Source organism: Ambystoma mexicanum, chromosome 2q, assembly GCF_040938575.1.
Source record: "Ambystoma mexicanum isolate Mex_15411 chromosome 2q, UKY_AmexF1_1, whole genome shotgun sequence".
Classification (NCBI taxonomy): Eukaryota; Metazoa; Chordata; class Amphibia; order Caudata; family Ambystomatidae; genus Ambystoma; species Ambystoma mexicanum.
In genome coordinates this window covers 1218588900-1218609862 of record NC_090924.1, presented here as the reverse complement: position 1 = coordinate 1218609862, position 20963 = coordinate 1218588900, and positions in this window count along the sequence as shown.

Genomic DNA, 20963 nt, shown 5'->3' with positions numbered 1-20963 from the left:
CTGCGTCAGGATGAGAGTCAGCCGGAGGAGGAGGGGAGAGAAAGAGGCGGCGAAAGCCTCAACTGACACACGCTTCATGGGATGGATGTCCGAGAAGGTAGGTGGCAGTGTAGGGGTTGGCTTGGCCTGGGGAGTAGAGAGGGTGAGATGGGAAGAGAGGAGGGAGTGATCGCTCCAGGAGAGAGGATTGGTCAGAGGGATGGAGAGGGGGAGGTCAGAGGAGATCAAAGCATCAAGTGTTTGCCCTTCAGAGTGAGTCGGGCCAGAAGGGAGGATAGAAAGGGCGAGGGAAACACAGAGGTCATGAAAGAGTACAGACTAGGAACAGTGAGAATCAAGATGGATGTTAAGGTCATCCAGTAGGAGGAATTGAGTGGCTGAAACCAAGAGGGAGGAGGAGAGGTCCGCCCACTCAGAGAGTGAAGAGGTGATCTGACCAGGAGGCTGATAGATAGTGGCCATGGTAAGATAAGAAAGTGGCCAGGAGAGAGAGAAAGCCTGCAGACAAGGCATTCAAAAGAGGAGTAGGTCTGCGTGGAAATGATAGAGGTAGGAATCCACTCAGGGAAGATCAGGGCTATGCCCCCTCCGGACCGGGTGGATATGGGTGCGGAGAGGATCTTGTAGCCTTCGGGGAGGAGAGTGTCAAAGCTCATGACAGGGCATACCGTGAACCAAGTCTCCTCAGTGAGACCGGGGACATCAAGGTCGAATTCTTCAAGGAGGCGGCAGATGTCAGAGGAGTGTTTGACAGCAGAGCGAGAGTCGAGAGTGGCAAGGTCAAGAAGATTGACAGCCTTAAAGGCCTTCCGGGAGGAGTATAAATCAGAGGAACACCCTGCAAAGGCAAAAGAAACAGAGGGGGGCAGTGAGGGGAAGAGAGGGAAAAGTAGCCAGGGGCACACAGGGGGGAGACAGGGAAGCAGGAGAAGGGAAAGAGGGAAATGCAGGAGATGAAAGAAAATTGATGAGGCGAGGGAAGCGCCTATCAAAGAGTAGGCGATTGGCCTGAGGGTCTTGGACCATGATGGTGCCATTTAGGTAGACATTAATGATGACCTTAGAGGAGTCGAAGGGGGTCATGAGGGCTTCCCAGTGGGTGCCACCATTAGTGGGAGAGGAGGAGAGAGGACAGAGCACAGAGATCATATGAAGAGTCCATAGATCTGGTGAGGGAACGAAAGAGAGCATGTCAGTAAGGGACTGTCAGGAGGAAGTGCTGGAATAGGTGTTGGCGATATGGAAACCGGGGTTGGAGGCCAAGATATCCTTTATGAACATCTTCCTACCAGAATTAGTCACAAGGGAAGGATAGTCAATGGAGAAATCATTGGAGAAGATAGGAGAAACAGAAAGCACCATGGGAGAGGTAGAGAGAAGGGGGTGGTTGGACAGCAGGTAAGAGTAGAACAAGCAGAATGGTCAAGTTCTGGGCCAGTAGATTAAAGTAAAAAGCAAGTAATACAAGCAAATGGCACAGCAAATTGGCAAAACACAGCAATATTTGAAATGTAGCTAAATGCAAAACACAGCTAGATTTGAAATGAAGCCAAATGCAAAAACACAAGCCTAATGCAAAACACAGCTAGATTTGAAATTAAGCTAAATGCAAAAACACAAGCCAAATGCAAAACACAGCTAAATCTGGAATAGCAACTAGATTAGATGGTGGCAGTGGGTGCAAAACACAATGCAATCAAGAGTGTAAGCATGGGAGACAGCAAATATGGTGAGTTAAAGTCAAAGGCGAGTAGGAGTGTGTCCAGAAGGAGGGAAATAACCCATAGGTAAGGCGGTCTGAACGTTATGGTAGTCCGATTTCATTTAAGAGTGTGGAAGCAGCACCATGGAAGTTCAACTGTAGGGGTGCAAGAAAACCCCATGCACCATCCTGGCAGCAGACAGGGAGCAGACAGGGGCCTTAGAAGTGCGACTTTTTTAACACTGGGCTGGCTCCAACCTCCCGGTTCCACCGATTGGCTAATGTAGTGCAGGTAGCCAATGGTGGAGGGTAGGCTCAAGGCAGAACCCGTAGCATCAGAGGGGAGCAGTCATCTTGGAAGAGGGTGAGGGCTGCATTAAACAATGAACAAGGCTCGAATTCAGCAGTTTCAGGCCACACGCAGCACAGAGAAAACAAAAAGACGTGCTTCAACAAAAGTGCTTCTTTAAGTATGTGGCTGCCTTTACAGGCGGTGATCAAGAAAGAAATGCCAACATTTGACTAACATGATTTCCACTGCTCATTAGATGCTAGGGGACTGTGGCATTGGATGGGGTCCACAAGGCTTACCAAAAAAGTGATTGGTGGAGTTTTTGTTTAATACATCTGAACCACTGGCGCTGCCACTGCTCTGGGCAACCTTCCACACCACTGTTTTATAATTCATGAAATGAAAGGGTTTTATACACTGATGCGTCATTTGAAAACACATGACAATATTTTGGTTTGTGAACATACAGTTGAATACATTAAACTCTCTCTTAGAAATGTAACCATTTTTCTGTGTAATGTAAGAACTAGTGCTGGTACATTCACTTTCCCACACTATGCACTATGTGTAGGTACTGGTATGATTATTATTATTCACTAGATGAAATATTTCTTTGCTTTTCACAGACTCCACATTTCTTATTTGTAGAGTTCTATGCAGTACATTATTGCAATGTGGTATGGTAGTATTTTTCAAATGACAATTGAAAGGTTTGTTTTGTGCATTTCCTGCAGTGATTTTATTCTTCCACAGTATCCATTCCATGGGCTATTCCATGGGCTATCATGCTGTGTGTTATTGAAACCTAACTGTATTTAAATAAAATAAAACAAAGATGGCCCTCTGACTGTATACAGAGGAAGTCACCACAATAAAATACATACACATTAATAGTTTGTTTACACAAATACAGTAGGGCTGCCCGTGACAATCTCATTAGGAGGTGGCACAAACATTCAGTCACACCATGTAACAATGAAATATATTTTGAATATTTCTAATCCTAAATACAATGCCACCATCCCTAAGCAGCATGCTCAACTGTACGGCAAACCTGCTGCTTGTTGGTCAGTATATTAACATACCTATACATCACATAATCAAGCCAGGCCAAAGTAAATGTGGGGCTGAGAGTTACTAATATGTCTATGCACTTTGAACGTATCCTTTTATGAGTTGCACCTTATTCTTCAGGTTTGGGTTTGGTAAGCAGTGCTATCAATTTAGAATGCACAGGATATTGGTTGACCCATTCAATAAAGGAAAATAGCTTCATGATATCCCAATACACGGATGAGTAACTGACGCACTTCACTTTGTGAATCGGGTCTTGCAGGGACCTCCCGCTACTGTGTGATGTCATGGATGAGTGAAGATAACATTTAAATTGGTTTAATTTTCCATTCGAATGGAATTAACATAGTGTAAGGGAGCAGAAGAAGGCGGCTGACACAAAGGTGAGATGTTTGGGAATTAAAGTTTTTTATTGAATAGGAAAGAAAAAATGTAAACCTATCTATCCCTATTCCTAAGAAGATGTCTGTCAACTCAAACGTGTCCACGGTCCTGTGTGAAAGAATAAGGCAATATTCTTCTGGTCCCAGTAGAATGACTCCCTTCTCCTGGGTTACGGTTCCTGATTTGTTGAAACAGTTCCCAAATCTTAGAGCAGTCTCATGTCTCATATGTTCTCAGGGGGAATGGCTCCCTTCCCCTGATAGTAAATTCCCAAATAATATTTTCTCACACATTATCAGGGGGAATGGCTCCCTGCCCCTGATGGATAAATTCCAAACAATCCTTTCTTGGTAGGCCAGGAGAATCTCTCCCTTCTCCTGATGTCTGGTCTCAGATACCCTGAGGGAATTACTCTCTTCCCCAGGCCTTTTTAGACATTACTGCCAGTCCGAGTAAAAGTTCCTTACAACCAAGTGGATTTGTGAAAATATATTTAGTTTCAGTGTCTTACAGATATGCATATTGGCCTAAGCACATTCACATCAACATACTGCCACACTAATGGTGGCCACTCTGCCATTTTGTTTTATTTGCCATCTTGGATGCAATGTTCAGTTCAATTCTCTGCTTATCCTGCCCTCCTCACTCTGAACGCGGTGGAATGCCGCGGCATGAACTCTCTGATAATTGCGAGACAGGAATGCACATTCTGCTGAGCTTTTTGTTTTTCTCACACTGTGGAACCTTTTAGTCTCTGTGTAAGCATTGCTAATCTATAAGTTAGGTGCCCACCTGTCTCAACCATGTTTTCTCCACTGAACTATAAATTGTAATAATGTGCAGCTGCTACGTGCTACGCTAGAAGAAAAACCAGGCTTTAGAGCAGACTGACCTTAGGCTCCAGGAGCAATACAGATAAACTGTACAGCAAATGTTACCTTGTACCAGGGAACACGATATGCCCCTGCACTGTTTTACCCTGCTCCCAGACAGTAAACTGTCAATAGGAGGACGGGGAAAAAATCCAAACTTGTTGCTTTAGTAACATTTCCTACGTGGAAAGCTCATGAACCTATGGACCCTATCACATGAGGGGGTTGGTCAAGTTTTTCAAATGTGATTCTGTTTAGTATATATGTATGTGACTTTGGTTGTTCGGGGCTCTCTCCCGCCATGGCGTCTGTACGCATGCATCGTGGGGCGCTGAGACCCCAGCCGGGCTGTAATAAATTAAATTGTAAAACCTTGTGACTGGCTATTTCCACTTCTATGTAGTAAGCCTCATTTTGTGGTCTTTCACAATGACTCCCTTCCCCATGTCTGATTTTAATTAGGCTTCATACCTACAACACCCAATTCTAAGTGTTAGAAGGGTCCATGACCCTGGCCTCTCTTCTTCTTTGATCTGGCTCACTTGGTTCAGTTCCCTGCCAAGTACTGCCACGAGGTGTCATGGTCATGGGACCAAAGTCACAAAAATCACACAGGGGGCCCGGATGGACACAGTCCTGGCACCTTTGGCGCCAGGCTCATGAACATCAATGAACAAGAACACTTCATTTTGGCACAAGAGTGCTTTTATTATTGGACCTTTCCATGTACTTTACTTAGGAGCAGCCCCACGTGTACAATATTGGGTGTGGCTGCTTCTCTGGGTTGCAATGTAAGTGCTGTCTCAGGGAGTGGCAGGGTGTGGCAGGCAAGCCAGGCCTGGTGGGTGTGTCCGACGAGCTCAGCTATATAAGCTGCTCCAATCCTAGAGGCCGGCGCTTCACGTTATTCTGCATGCACTCGCATGTAGCGTAACTCTCACTGCCGCCTGGGTGCAGACTTGCCTCTTGGAATCCAGCTTCCTGCCTTCGCGCTTACCTTTGGGGACCTGCTCTCTCCTGCATGCATCTTCTGCTGAACCTGGCACCATTTTTCCATCTTCATACCTTGCGGAATGCAGAATCTTGACCTTGACACTGCAGCACGGCGCACTCCTCATCTATGAAGACAACTCCTGCAAGGAACACAAAAGACAAGGTTAGACATTTTAAAAAAACATTCAGTTTAAGGTTGCGCTACCATCGGACCACGGGCTCATCCTTAAACCACCACTTACCTGTTGTCAGATCATCGCGGATTCCTTTCTCTTCCATCCGGCTTCATCTCGGGGACCGAAGCTGCCGCTTGACCGCAACTTCTCCTATTTGGAAGAAAGCAGAAGAAAGACATTATTTAAGGAGCAGAAGACAGTTTTGAAAGCCAGATTGGAACGAACAATACAAACACTTTAAGAAACAACAGGCAAGAAGCGACAAGAGAAAGAACAAAGATACTTACCAACACGAAGTGGCATAGTTGCAGTTGGACTGGACTACCACGTGCAAGGAGCCAGTGAAGGAACTTAGTCCCGTAGTACAGGTGCCCCTGCCAGAAGAACCAGGTGAGCTTCTATGGGTCGGCGCATGCTCACAGAAACCACGCTTTGGGAAGAAGGGTTCTAGTGGGGAAGCAGTCACAGCATGGCAAACTCACCTCCTCTCATATTTCTGCGGGAGCAGTGCTTCCACTTACCACAACACACAGAGCACTCGCAGGGGTAGAAGCCGGTCAGGAGAGATCACATTCCAGGGATGGCTGCAACGGTGCCCTAACATCCCCGCAGAGACATGGTGAGCGTAACAGAATGCAAAGCCACTACGAATCTCTGCCTGGGTGTTGTGGAAACTTCAGAGGCAGGCTAGTTGGCCCAATATTGGGAGAGCTACGGGCTGAAGTTCATGCCTCAAGACAGGACACCAATGCCTTAAGAAGGGATCTTATTTTGACTCAAGAGAAAACTGACGACTTGTCAAGACAGATGCTCCAGGCACAAGCTGGCCAGGTTCCATTGCCCAGGTTTACCCATCCTCGCACACCAAAAAATTGTTTGCACGATATACTCAAGCTCTGGACAACAAATTATTGTCACTCAGACAGGGAAATCAGGATCTATTAACCTCCATCACATCCTTCAATCATCTCATAGCCCAGACAAACTGGCCACAAGAAAAGAGGACTACTCTGTTTTATCGAGGGTTGCGTGGAGAACTTAAAGATGTTTTAGCGCAAGTGGTGAATCCCCCTGAGGGATGTGTGGAATACATCAACCTGACAGTGCAGCTCGATCACAGGTTGCAGGATCGCACAATGGACAAAAGAAAATCCGAAGGACGATCGGTCTATGTGCGACCCCATGAAAATCAAACCAAATCACACGAACCGTCTGAAGCAATGCAAATCTGTGGGTTACAGAGCCTTCTCACTAAGGCAGAAAGGGAGAAAAGAGTACAGGAACAACTCTGCTTATACTGTGGTAAAGCAGGTCACTTCCTCCGAGAATGCCCGGTGAAATCCCCCAGGAAATTAGTTGGAGCAACAGACAAAAATGAAGAATAAGAACAGAACTCAGGAAACTCCAACGCCGGCAAGCATAGGGGTCCACTTGTCGAGCGATAAAAAGGAATTTGTGCAGACCTCACATCTAGTCATCCAGGTGCTCTTGGTGAAACAAAAACAACTGTCAAAAATACATGCCTTGGAGGCATACATTGACAGTGGAGATGTGGGAAATTACATCGACCAATATCTGAATAGGCCTTCCTCTCCGGCAAAAGCAGAAATCGGAGAACATCACAGCAGTGGATGGATCTCAGCTATCATCCGGCCCAGTGACGCAGTATACCAAAAAAGTCATGCTTCTGTGTCAAGACGGTCATCAAGTAGACATTACCTTCGATCTCATCGGTCCTCCTCAGTTCCAGATGATATTGGGAATGCATTGGCTAGAGACCCACAACCCTAGGATCGACTGGCAAAAACAAGTTCTGACCTTTCCTCATGACTGTGCTGACACATGTTACAATAAAGACGTCATCAACCTGAAATCCAAGAAAGGAATCCCACTGGATCTCACTGGTTCCTTACCCCCTGAGTATCTGGACTACCGGGATGTCTTTCAAAAAGAGCAGGCCAACGTCCTGCCTCCACACAGGCCTTATAAATGCCAAATTGATCTTGTATCCGGAGCCCAAATACCCTGTAGTCGGATTTACGCTTTAACAGAGCAGTAAAATCAACATCTAAAAATCTACCTGGATCAGTATCTGAAAATGGCTTCATCCGTCCGTCCAAGTCCCCTGCCTCCTCACCCCTCTTTTTTGTGCCTAAAAAAAGAGGTCGATTTAAGAACCTGTATTGACTATAGAGCACTTAACCAGATCACAGTAAAAAACAGATATCCATTACCACTCATTCCTGAACTCTTGGATCAGGTAAAAAAACGCTCAGATTTACACAAAACTGGATTTACAAGGAGCCTACCATCTTGTGAGAGTAAAGAAAGGAGATGAGTGGAAGATAGCCTTCCGCACAAAATATGGCCTCTTTGAATACCAGGTTATGCACTTTGGGTTATGTAATGCCACCACGGTATTCCAATTTTTCATGAATAACGTGTTCTGTGAATTATTGGACGTTTGCGCACTTGTTTACATTGACGACATCCTCATTTACTCAACTTCCAAAAAGGATCATGACGGTCATGTCCTGGCAGTTTTAGAGAAGCTTCGACACCATCAGCTGTATGCCAAGTTGGAAAAATGTTCCTTCCATGTGTCAGAGGTCGAATTTCTTGGCTTTATGCTCACACCACGAGGCGTACACATGGACACACGCAAGGTGGACGCTATCCTCCAATGGCCCTCACCAACATCCACGTAAGGAGTACAAAGTGTGCTCGGATTCGCCAACTTCTGTCATCGATTTATTCCCAGGTTTTCTCAGATCGTACATCCAATTACCTGCCTGTTGAGAAAAAACAAGAAATTCCATTGGTCTATGGAATCAGAGGAAGGCTTCCAGAAGCTTAAACAAGCATTCACTACAGCACCAGTTCTTCGACACCCTCGACCAGATCTACCATACGTTGTCGAAACAGATGCCTCCAATGTAGCAATGGGAGAGGTATTGTCGCAACGAGCCCCTGGAACAGGACACTTACATCCCGTGGCATTCTGGTCCCGTAATTTTCTGCTCCCAAATTGAACTATGCAATCACGGATAAAGAATTGCTGTCGATTAAAGCAGCGTTTAAAGCATGGAGACACTATCTCCTTGGAGCTAGACATCGAGTTATCATCATCACGGATCACCGCAACCTACAAAACTTAAAGACCGCTGAAGCACAATCATCACGCCAACTTCGCTGGGCTCTCTTCTTTGCGGAATCCGACTTTATCATCACCTACAGACCTGGAGTACGCAATGGAAAGGCAGACACCCTATCAAGCATGAGAGAGAGAAAAGAAGCTTTTACCACATCAGATCCCTTGGCCATCATTCCTGAAGAACGAATCCAAAATAAAATTGCTGCAACCACCTGTTTGGACGACTTAAAATCTGACCTGCAATCCCAGATGAACCAATCAGGCAACAGGAATGGCTGTTAAAGGGAGACCAGTATACCATTGAAAATAATCTACCTTACTTTCAAGGGCGACTGTACATCCCGGACAAAACATTGCAAAAACAAATCATAGCAGATTCGTTAGTGGATGAACATCCAACAATAGCCAAAACTCAGGCTAAGATAAAGAAAAACTACTGATGGCCAACTTGGAGAAAGTATATAACCCAGTTTATCGCCACTTGTGGTGTCTGCGCATAACACAAGTCTCAAAAGCAAAACCCTGTGGGTTTACTGCATCCATTGATGGTACCACCAGCGCCTTGGCATACGCTGTCAATGGATTTCATTACAGATCTTCCTCCCTTTAACGGGTACAACACCATCTTGGTTATTGTGGATTTGTTCTCCAAAATGGCCCATTTCATCCCTTTGAAAGGACTCCCAACTGCTTCTGCTCTCGCTACCGTATTTCTGGAACAGATTGTTTGGCTGCACGTGTTTCCATCAACAATAATATCAGATCGTAGAACTCAATTTGTATCTGCCTTTTGGAGACGATGTTGTAAAATTGCCAAAATCGACCTTCGACTGTCCAAAAGCCATCACGCTCAGACCGATGGACAAACCAAACTTTAGAGCAATATTTAAGATGTATGTTGCAGCAATCTGAAGACTCATGGAAAAATATACTTTGGTTAGCCGCGTACAACAACTCCATTCACACCAGTACAGGACAACGTCCCTTCTACACTGTGTACGGACGACATCCATGGACATCCGTTTTCGATCCACTCGATATATTGGAAATGCCAGTGATAAGAACCTTACACAAAACTATCATTCAGGTCTTTAAAGAAGCAACAGAATATATGACCAAAGACAAGGAAAGACAGAAGCAGTTTGCAGATCGACACCGAAAGGAAGCTCCCAATTACCAGATTGGAGACAAGGTTTGGCTAGCCTCCAGAAACATCTCTCTGAAAGGACCATGGGCCTTCCACCCCAGATACTAGGGACCCTACACTATCAAGGCGGTAATCAATCCTGCCGCCATGAAATTGGAGCTGCAAATCCACCCGGTATTTCATTTCTCTCTCCTCAAACCAATGAAACAAGGTACAGGGATCAATACTCCACCAGAGCCCGAGACAATAGAAGGAGTACCGGAATATGAAGTCAAGGCTATACTAGATTCTACAGTAAGTAAAAAAGAAAAGGTCAGGCGCGCACTCTAGTTCCCAGTCTTTTTAATCCCTAAACTAGTAATAACAGGTACCCCAATTTGGAGTAAGATGTGTGTGTTTGGAGGGGAGTTAGTTCCTGGTCTCCTGAACAAAACATTGTGCCATCACTACAAAGACCAGAAATCCTTGAGACTGTAATTAAAAAAGCAATTGGCAACAGCTGAAAAGAAACACAGCCTCCCTGAAGAGAGTTGGAGAATCGAAAGTACTTGGAGGAGCAGAACTACAGTGCATTTGAACTGGCAGTTGGGATTTAACCCTGGTATATTTTTTGAACATTTTGTAGCAGTTGGGATTTAACCCTGGTATATTTTTTGAACATTTTGTGGGATCCAACCCTGTTACCACTTACATTTGGGATTTAACCCTGTCATGTTTTAACATTGCTGGGATCAAACCCTGTTATTACTAGTTTAAGGATTAAAAAGACTGTGAACTAGAGTGCGCGTATGACCTTTTCTTTTTTACTTAATGTTGCAGGAAGCCTGGGTCCTGGAGGCAGCAGCACCGGGGGTTGTGATGCCCTCACTTTGGAGACCCATAATCATGGTTTTTCCCCCTCTCCCAATTTTGGGTAAGATGTGTGTGTTTGGAGGGGAGTTAGTTCCTGGTCCCCTGAATAAAAGATTGTGCCATCACTAAAAAGACCAGAATTCCTTGAGACTGTAATTAAAAAAGCAATTGGCAACAGCTGAAAAGAAACACAGCCTCCCTGAAGAGAGTTGGAGACTCAAAAGTACTTGGAGGAGCAGAACTACTGTGCATTTGAACTAGCAGTTGGGATTTAACCCTGGTATATTTTTTGAACATTTTGTGGCAGTTGGGATTTAACCCTAGTATATTTTTTGAACATTTTGTGGGATCCAACCCTGTTACCACTTACATTTGGGATTTAACCCTGTTATTTTTTAACATTGCTGGGATCAAACCCTGTTATTACTAGTTTAAGGATTAAAAAGACTCGGAATTAGAGTGTGCGCCTGACCTTTTCTTTTTTAGATTCTACAGTAGCTTGGTCCAAATTATATTACCTCGTAGACTGGAAAGGCTATGGATCTCAAGACCGGACATGGGAACCTAGTGAACATGTCCACGCACCACGACTAGTCCGACAGTTCCATCGCAATAACCCCACCAAACCAGGACCAGGAGGAGTACCACCCGTGAAAGGGGCCTTGAGTGGGAGTGCTGTCATGGTCACGGGACCAAAGTCACAAAAACCACACAGGGGGCCTGGATGGACACAGTCCTGGCACCTTTAGCACCAGGCTCATGAACAACAATGAACAAGAACCCTTAATTTTGGCACACGAGTGCTTTTATTATTGGAACTTTCCATGTACTTTACTTAGGATCAGTCCCACGTGTACAATATTGGGTGTGGCTGCTTCTCTGGGTTACCTTGTACATGCTTACTCAGGGAGTGGCAGGGTATGGCAGGCAAGCCAGGCCTGGTGGGCGTGTCCCACGAGCTCAGATATATAAGCTGCTCCAATCTTAGAAGCCAGCGCTTCACGTTATTCTGCACTTGCATGCAGCGTAACGCTCACCGCCGCCTGGGTGCAGAGTTACCTCTTGGAATCCAGCTTCCTGCCTTCTAGCTTACCTTTGGGGACCTGCTCTCTCCCGCACGCATCTTCCGCTGAACCCGGCACCATTATTTCAAACCTTCCGGAACACAAAGTCTTGACCTTGACAACGCAGTATGGCGCACTCCTCATCTATGAAGACAACGAACACGAAAGACAAGGTTAGACGTTTTAAAAAACATTCAGTTTAAGGTTACACTACCATCGGACCACATGCTTATCCTTAAACCACCACTTACCTGTTGTCAGATCATTGCAGATTCATTTCTCATCCATCCGGCTTCATCTCGGGCCCAAAAGCTACCGCTTGACCACAACTTCTCCTATTCGGAAGAAAGCAGAAGAAAGACATTATTTAAGGAGCGGGTGACAGTTTTGAAAGCCAGATTGGAATGAACAATACAAAAACTTTAAGAAACAACAGGCAAGAAGCGACAAGAGAAAGAACAAAGATACTTACCAACACGAAATGGCATAGTCACAGCTGGACTGGACTACCACATGCAAGGGGCCAGCGAAGGAACTTGGTCCCATAGTACAAGCGCCCCTGCCAGAAGAAGCAGGACGGAGAGCTCATCAATACTTACCAGGTAAGCTTCCAAGAGTCGGGGCATGCTCACAGAAACAATGGAAATCAGGATCTATTAACATCCTTCAATCGTCTCATAGACCAGACAAACTGGCCAGAAGAAAAGAGGACTACTCTCTTTTTTTCGAGGGTTGCGTGCAGAACTTAAAGATGTTTTAGTGCAGTCAGTCAGTCAGCTATTACTGAGAGGAACTAATATCCAGTCCTGTTTTGATTTATCATAGCCAATTGGTTGTATCTCGAGTTATTATAATTACCACAGAATTTGAGATCATCCAATTGGTAGAGATTAGGGACAGTTTTCTCTTCTGCTATCCCTCTTAGATAGCCTGTGCACCATCCACTACCTAGGGCCAGGCACTCCTGTCAGGGACAGGGTGTTATTCCAGTAGGGAAAGCTAGGACATTGTTCACACCAAGCCTCTGTCAACTTTGTGACATTTCAAGTCAGTGTCAATGTAGTCTTCATCCCGAAGAACCATCATTGTGTGTTAAAAGACTGTTTGATTAACGGTTAGGGAATGCCATTTTGTAATTATGTTTGTTCTCAACTTCACTCTGAATGACAGAGGTTTCCAAGCAGATGAACAACAGCTGAGCAGAGGGCAGGCGATAGATGCAGGAGCAGTTATCCTGGCCTAGAGTTCGCATTATCCCTGTGGGCTGGAGGTTGTGACTGCATTTGCTGCCAAGCTGACACAGAGAGAGAATCTTCTGTGTGCGAGATGAGCATGTCAGAAAGACGTGAGGGCATGACTAAATGAGTGGATTTTTTACTTAGTCAGCCAGAAGTTTTCAATCCGTAATTGCTCATTGTCACATGCAAATGTATTTCTAAAAGGTACAAGCGTTTGTTATTAAGCATGGCTTCTTCCAAATCCCACGATCCAAGATCGGGCAAACTGCCATTATTATTGAATGGTGTTTATTATTAACTGCTCTTCCCCATTCACACTACCAAATATTATTATGTAATGATTGAGTGGTAAGTTATCTGCCAAGATAAACACGCATCACAAAAATCATTTTGTGTCTGAACATTTTTTTTAAATGACATTTGAATCACTGTAAGGGTAAGTGTGAAGGTTGTTAAGAAAATGATGCATTGTGGGCTGTAGTTAGACAGAGTGTGAGTGTGCAGTATGTCAGCTGTGCATGTTGACAGCTGAACAGATCTGCCACCAATGCAGTAGCCCAGCCTCGTAGATAAGTTGCTGGGGTGACAGTTAGCATTGTCAAATTTACAAGTGTACTAAGCCTGATAATCTGTATTCAGAGTTGACCCTAAATAGAATACAGGTATTAGAGGAGAGTTTTGTCACACCAAGGAGGGCATTACCGTAATAACACCATACCACTTTATCACCATAAGAGAATGCCACGAGATTAGGTATAGGCCTCTGACAAAATCTCGAACATATTTTGGTGGGTTGGCCTGTGGGAAGGAACTTTAAAGCAGTTACTGGGCGTGGCAAGTACATTAGGCACCGCCATGTGGTGCACTTAAAAAGGGAACTCATTCTGTGTGGTGATAGTGTGGATTGCACACAGTATCATTATGTCCCAAATTGAAGCACATTTTTCAGAGCTGGTTAACTACCTGGAGGCAAAGCTATTTGCCCATGGGGTGTGGTCAGTTTTGTCACACCAAGGAGGGCATTACCGTAATAACACCATACCACTTTATCACCATAAGAGAATGCTACGAGATTAGGTATAGGCCTCTGACAAAATCTCGAACATATTTTGGTATGTTGGCCTGTGGGAAGGAACTTTAAAGCAGTTACTGGGCGTGGCAAGTACAAAGCTATTTGCCCATGGGGTGTGGTCATCAGAAAATGCAGTTTTATTGAGGAACCGCATATGTGGAGAGGTGCAGAAGGAGTCATTGCAAGACATCTTTGAAGAAGGCAGTACTGTACAGGTCTGGCTGCTACGAATTTTCAGGCCTTCAGACAAGAATGCAGAAAAAGATAGCATAATAAGATTATGTGCAAAGCTTTGGTTTCTCTTAAATCGGTCTTTAAGACTGCAGGGGCATGATTCTGAAGTAATTAATACATTACGGACCAGCTTGGATGATGCAAGTGAGCAAATAAAGTATCTAAAATCAGAATTAGAACAATCTAGCACAGAGATGCAGTACAAATCTAGCGAAATGGATAAGCAGCTATCTCAGAAAAAAGGCAGTTTGAGGAGAGTGAACAGGAACTGATGCAACTAAAAGGGGTCATATACGCAATAAGACAAGACAAGATTGACACCATTTTGGGGATGCAAACGCTTCAAACGAACAACATAGTGAGAGAAAAAGAATTTCATTCTATAGAACAGGAAATGGTTGAAATGTTAGAGGAGAATGACAAGAAGGACAGAGAGTTTAATCACTGCCAATTGCAAATAAATGACATGCAAGCCGTGATTGATAAGATTAGAGATGAGAACTCTAACATTTGTCAGGAGGCAGACCGACTTCATAAAAGATGCAAAGATTTGGAACAGCAAATATTTAGTTTTAAATCTCAAGAAAAAAAAAGCCACTATATTTAATGGAATTGAGATCAGTCCCAGCTCCACCCGAGGGAACAATGTACCAATGGCTATACCTGTGGCTATGCCTGATTGTAGCCCATTGGGGGGGGTTTGATTCACCCAGCAGTGGTTATCAGCAGTCCTGTCCACCTGAGAAAATAAATGAGCGACCGAATAATATGCCTCATAATGCGCCAAGTAGCCACATCAAAATAATGAAATCCATCAAGACTTTGATTAAATCATTCAAAAAGGGAGGTGACTGTTGCATAGAAGACCATCTAGAAACAGTACACAATATATTTAAGGCACTTCAGATGACTAGGGAACAGTATAGGAAATACTTTCACCTAAAACTTGATTCTGCAACTGCTAGTGTCATTCAGGATCTTAATGAACAAGAAAACCCATCATAATTTCTTACCTTACCAGTTGATGCAAGACGCTAAGAAAGCAGCGTATACCATGAACGCAAAGGCAGATATGTCACCTTGCCAGTTCCTCCAAGAATTAAAAAGAGCATTTTCCCGTTTTGATGTGTCTTTTAGCCCTTATTCTGCAGAATTTAAGACTGCATACTTTTATGGTCTCCAAAAAGATATTATATCAGTTAATTCGCAAATTTGACCGCGAAAAATTGCTAGAATGGATTGTAGAACAAGGGACAAAACTATATGAGGTAATATCGCGCTATAAAACACTTGTGTATTGAGTGCGACATAAATAAAATATCATATCATATCTATTGTTAGGGGGAGAAAGGGTCGAGAAATAGAGAGTTAAAATCAAAATCTAAAGAGTCCACCCCAGCAATAATGGAGGTAAAATCTGCAAAAACGCCACTTCAAGCAGCCCAAACTCAGGCAAGGAACAATATGACATCTGATCAGAGGGGCACGCCACCACAGAGGATGCCACCCCAAAACCCTGTGTTCCTATCAAATGACCCGAATTACACTGCTAGATATTTGGGTGACAGACCTAGGGTAGGATTCCGACCCAAAATGTCAGGCATGAAAAACAATCAAAATCAAATGTACAATAGCCCATACCAAACACTGGGGGGCGCACATCAGATTTGATCCTAACACAATGATATATGGCCACCAAGACAGGCCACGGTATGTGGATAGATTCATTGAAAATGGAACTCAGCATAAGGGACAGTTCCTACCAAATGAAGACAAAAAATGAGTTATGTCCCACGCCATTATAACCAGTCGCCACCACCAGTTAACCACAGTCAAAGAATGTTCACACTGCACTCTCCATCTTCTATAGCCCATGAGTTCCGAAACAACCCAAATAGGAATCAATCTCCTGAGAAGTACCAGAATAGGACCAATCAGGGTGAATTTAAGCAATATTAGCCCAATTCACAGAGAGAGGAATTCAGGAACATGGACAGATTTCAATGTCTTGAGGCCGAAGTTAAAATGTTGTCTGAGCAAATAGGAAAACTCTGTGCAGTCCAAAAACAGCAGCCAAATGAAGTTGCTGAATGCAATAGGAGTGATCTTGTGTGTTCTGACAGCAAGTGACTATATAATAGCCCCTGCAATGATGGAAATACAGAAGCCTTAAACCATTTTTGTGTAACGGTACTGAATTGTTTGCTGATCTAAAAAGAAAAATACAATCCAATGAAAGTGAAACAAAAGATACGCACACACACAAAAAGGAGGTAGGGTTCAACTTAGAGTTGAAACAGACTATTGAAATGTGTTCAGATGAAGAACAAGAAGAGGGGAATTAACAAAAGAAACCTAAAGAACAGAGAGACAGACGTAAAAAGAAAATGTTATGTGAAGATAAAACATCTGATGAAGAGGTAGGGTTGACTGTTAAAATATCCTCCCTTGATGTTTAGAATACTGATGAAGTTCAGACAGGAAAAGTGGTAGCTCAAAAGGAAGGTGCAGGCCAGTCACCTCAGGAGTTTTTTGAGTCACAAATATTTCAAGAGACCGAAAGGACAGGCATTGTGCAAAACTCAGATAGGTGTCATGTGCCAGAGAATGACAGGCAGCCATGTGGCACTTGTGAAAGTGTTCAGTCACAAAGCTGTGGTGAGAAAATGGATAGCCCCAGAAGAGAGGGACAGTTAGTTGCCACAGTTCAAATGGGTACTGAGCACATAAACATAGGCCAAGGAGTCCAAAGTGAAGTGGACAAAATGGAGGGAAAAATATCGTTTCACATGCCCATGTGTTTAGCCAGAAGTGAAAAGGGACTAAAAAATGTGAGTCCTGAAATCAGCAAGAATTCACACTTTTTGTGTGTGCTAGAGGAAGTTGAGGATATGCTCCTATCACTTTGGGAGAACAATGCAATGCATTTGCAATGATTGACACAAGTGAACAGGCCACGATAATGTCCAAAGAGTTGATAAAAAGTATCAATGAAGGGAGATCCCCACAACATTACATAAAAGTGAGAAAAAAATGAAGGCCCGGTGCACAATTTTAATGGTGAGGAAATACCTATCAAAGGTGTCATTGAAGTTGACATAAAGTTCGGGAAACAGAGGATGAGACATCAAGTATTAATTACACCTAATAGGGAAATACTGTTTCTGATGGGGACACCCTAATTGATGGGGTAAATGGGGTTTTATGGTCTTTAGCCAAAATAAACATTGAGGCCTAAGGAGATGATGTCACAAGACAACAGTATAAAAGAATGCCATACAGTGGCTAAATCAGGTGATGCAGTGGAAGTGTATTTTCAGAATGGCTGTGTGCCTAATGTCACAGTCATTCTAAAGTGTCAGGGTGAAATGCGAGGTAAAAAGAGAGACAGTCTAGGGAGATTTGTTTAGACCCCAAGAAAAAATGGCAAACAGAAATAGATGAAAACACATTGGGGCCAAATCATGGAACAAACGTACGCCGAAAATCCACGCGTGCGATTCAAGGAAGGCACTGTGCTACTTTCTCACTGGTTGTGCGCCAAATCCGTGCATGGCGCACGCTGGCGCACACATCTCCAAACAGCGTGCGCTAAGCGCACAGCGAAAGTGCACATAGCGGGGTGCACACAACAAAAGTGGGCGGAACAGTGGGCGTAACACACGGAATGGGGAATAACACGTGAAAAAGAAGGCGTTACTGGGGAATTACTGCAGGGAACTACACGGAATGACCACACGCACGCGAACAACCCGTATTCATGGATTCGAATACGGGAAACCCGCGCACGGCAAAAGACGCACAGAGGCGTCAACGTGTCCGCCACACGAAGGCAGGCGGAAGCGTCCCCGCGCACAGCATAAAAGTGCGCGCAAACAACAAACACGTACATACAGCTACGATGAATGCCCCATTTGTCGCAGCACTGATCGTGGGACAACGCAGGAGGAGGAGAATAGCCAGGGCACACATTTATTCACCACGGACAAGCCTTTTTGGGATGCCTAACAACCAGGTCTATGGCAGGTATAGGTTTCCACCCCATATCATCCTAGACCTGGTCAGGGAGTGGGAAGATGACTTAACATCCCCCACCCTCTGCTCCCAAGCATTGAGCCCCTTGGAGAAGGTGCTAAATGTCCTACATTTTTTGGCCACTTGGTCTTTTCAGCGGACTACTGCCATAGTGGGGAGGGTCTCACAGGCCACGCAGCCACGCTGCCTACACCAGGTATTGGCAATCATGACAGTGCGCCCCTCCATCTGCAGGCACATATACATGCCCAGAACACCCGCAGAAAGGCAGGCTGTTGTCCAGGACCTTTACAGGGTGTCACACTTCCCCAAAGTGCTTGGTGCCATAGGGCACCTAGGGCCACTGAGCACATCTACCGAAACCGCAAGCACTGGCATTCCATTAATGTACAGGTGGTATGCGATGCAAAGGGAATCATCACTTCTGTCTGTGCAAACTACCCTGGCTCCACCCATGACAGTTTCATATACAGAATGTCCGCCCTGAGCCGGGCCCTGGAAGCTGGGCAGCATAGCGACACATGGCTCCTAGGTGAGTACAAATGCCCATGCACATGCATGCATGTCACACACACACACACACACACACACACAAATGCACAAACCCCAATAATCACAACCATTATCACCTCTCCCGGGAACAGTGCCTACCCTCTGAGCAACCACATGATGACGCCAATCCGGAACCCCACCACACCACCCCAGGTAAGATACAATGCGGCCCACATTGCAACCAGGGCCATAGTGGAGCGCACATTCGGAGTGCTCAAGTCACGCTTCCGCTCCCTTGCCCGCTCTGGCGGGCAGCTACTCTATGCACCCCCAGTAGTGTGCAGAATCATTGTGGCAGCATGTGTCCTGCACAATGTTGCAACATGGCAGGGCGTACCGGTGGACATGGTGGTGCCCCCACATCCCCAACCACAGGCACAGGCGCTGCCCATGGAAGGGGATAGGGCACGTGGCGAGGAAGCCCGGACACAGCTTTTGGCCAGATTTTTCACCTAAACTCCCAATCCTGCGGAGTGCACACAGGCCTGGCACATACCAGGTGACAATCGATGATGACAAAGAGACAGTCAACTGTCACAACCTTACCACCCTGAGAATGTTGCCACGGAAGTGCTATATTGTGTGCATCCCTAGCTACTTAAACACAAGCAATCCTGTGTGACAAAAAGGCACACATGCAAGGTGTGAATCACACAGACCTGCAAAACAGGACATGACTATCACTGGTATGTCACTCAAACCCACCCAAACCACAACATGACATGGCAAGCAATAGCCATACACCAACACAGTACCAAAAGGGTACACATTGCCATGTGAAAAATGTAAATGGGCATCAGACAATGATGCCTGACATGGAATCAGATGAAATGACTGACCAACAACCTCCCACCAGAAATAAGTCATACCCAAATGCTTTCCAAAAGTTGTATTTTAAACATAACAATGAATGCCTGTCCACATGCACAATGTGCATTGCAAAATCAGCACTGCAGCTACTGTGTGCCGTGTCCACCCCCTGCAATACACTGCTCAGTGCACAGCACAGTGAACATCCTTGTGTGTGATGCACACCCTGAGAATCACATCTAAGCAACAAACTACATAAAAAACCAAAATAGGCATGTACAGGATCCACAAATGGTCATAGAACATGTGCTGTAGGGACCCAGTGGGCACCAGTAGGCAAACAGAGTGTACACGTGGACATGTAAGGGTGGTTGTACATGTAGTGGATCATAGTGCGAGTGTGTGGGTCAGTAGGGACATGCACTCAACATATGCATGTGAAATCAAGTGACCATCAGTGTCCTCTACACATCACATGTGAACATTCACCATGTGTATACCCCAGCATGTAAAATCACAACTATCCCCTCACACCTGAAAGGTAAACACAACACAAGAACAGGCATTGATCAGCAGAATACATCATGTAAATAGGAAAGCACAATTACAATTTCAGGGTGCCCATCACACTGCAGGGCAATGCAACTATCAACAACAAAACACCCCCCTCCCTCACAAATCACCATGAACCACTGAACAACTGCATCTGGGTTATTCATCCAACATCCTTGAATTCCACCTGGCCACAGGATCACCCTTCCCCTTTGTCACCATCTCCCACCTTGTGTGTAAAAAGCTGCCAGCACCCTCAGAGTCCATCTAGATTTGCTAAAACACAAAATCCAACAGAACTCAAAGCAGGAAAATACAGAAGCCAAGCAAATAGCCTGCAGGCAGTAAAACAAACCAGAACAGCCTCCAGTAGATGACTTGAAGTAGCAGTACGCCACAAAGGTCAAGTACTACCACAATGATGTTAACAACCAAGGTAGCACAGTAAAACAATGTCACAACAGGATCTGAACCATGTGTGGCACATAACATAGAATGATGCACCACAAACGGATGTCTACTGTCACAGCTCCCATGTACAGGTGCAGGGGTGGCACGAAACAACCACCCCCACTGTGGTCTGGGTGCCTGCAAGGTCTAACTCACACAGACCTCTGAGACCCTGGTGGGAAAGGAGGGTCAGGGATATGCAGTCGGGACAGGCATTTGCATACTGGATAACTGGAATGTGGGGCAGAAGAGGGGAGTAGGATTGACACAGGAAAGTAGGGAATGCACCAAAATGTAGTACACACATTAA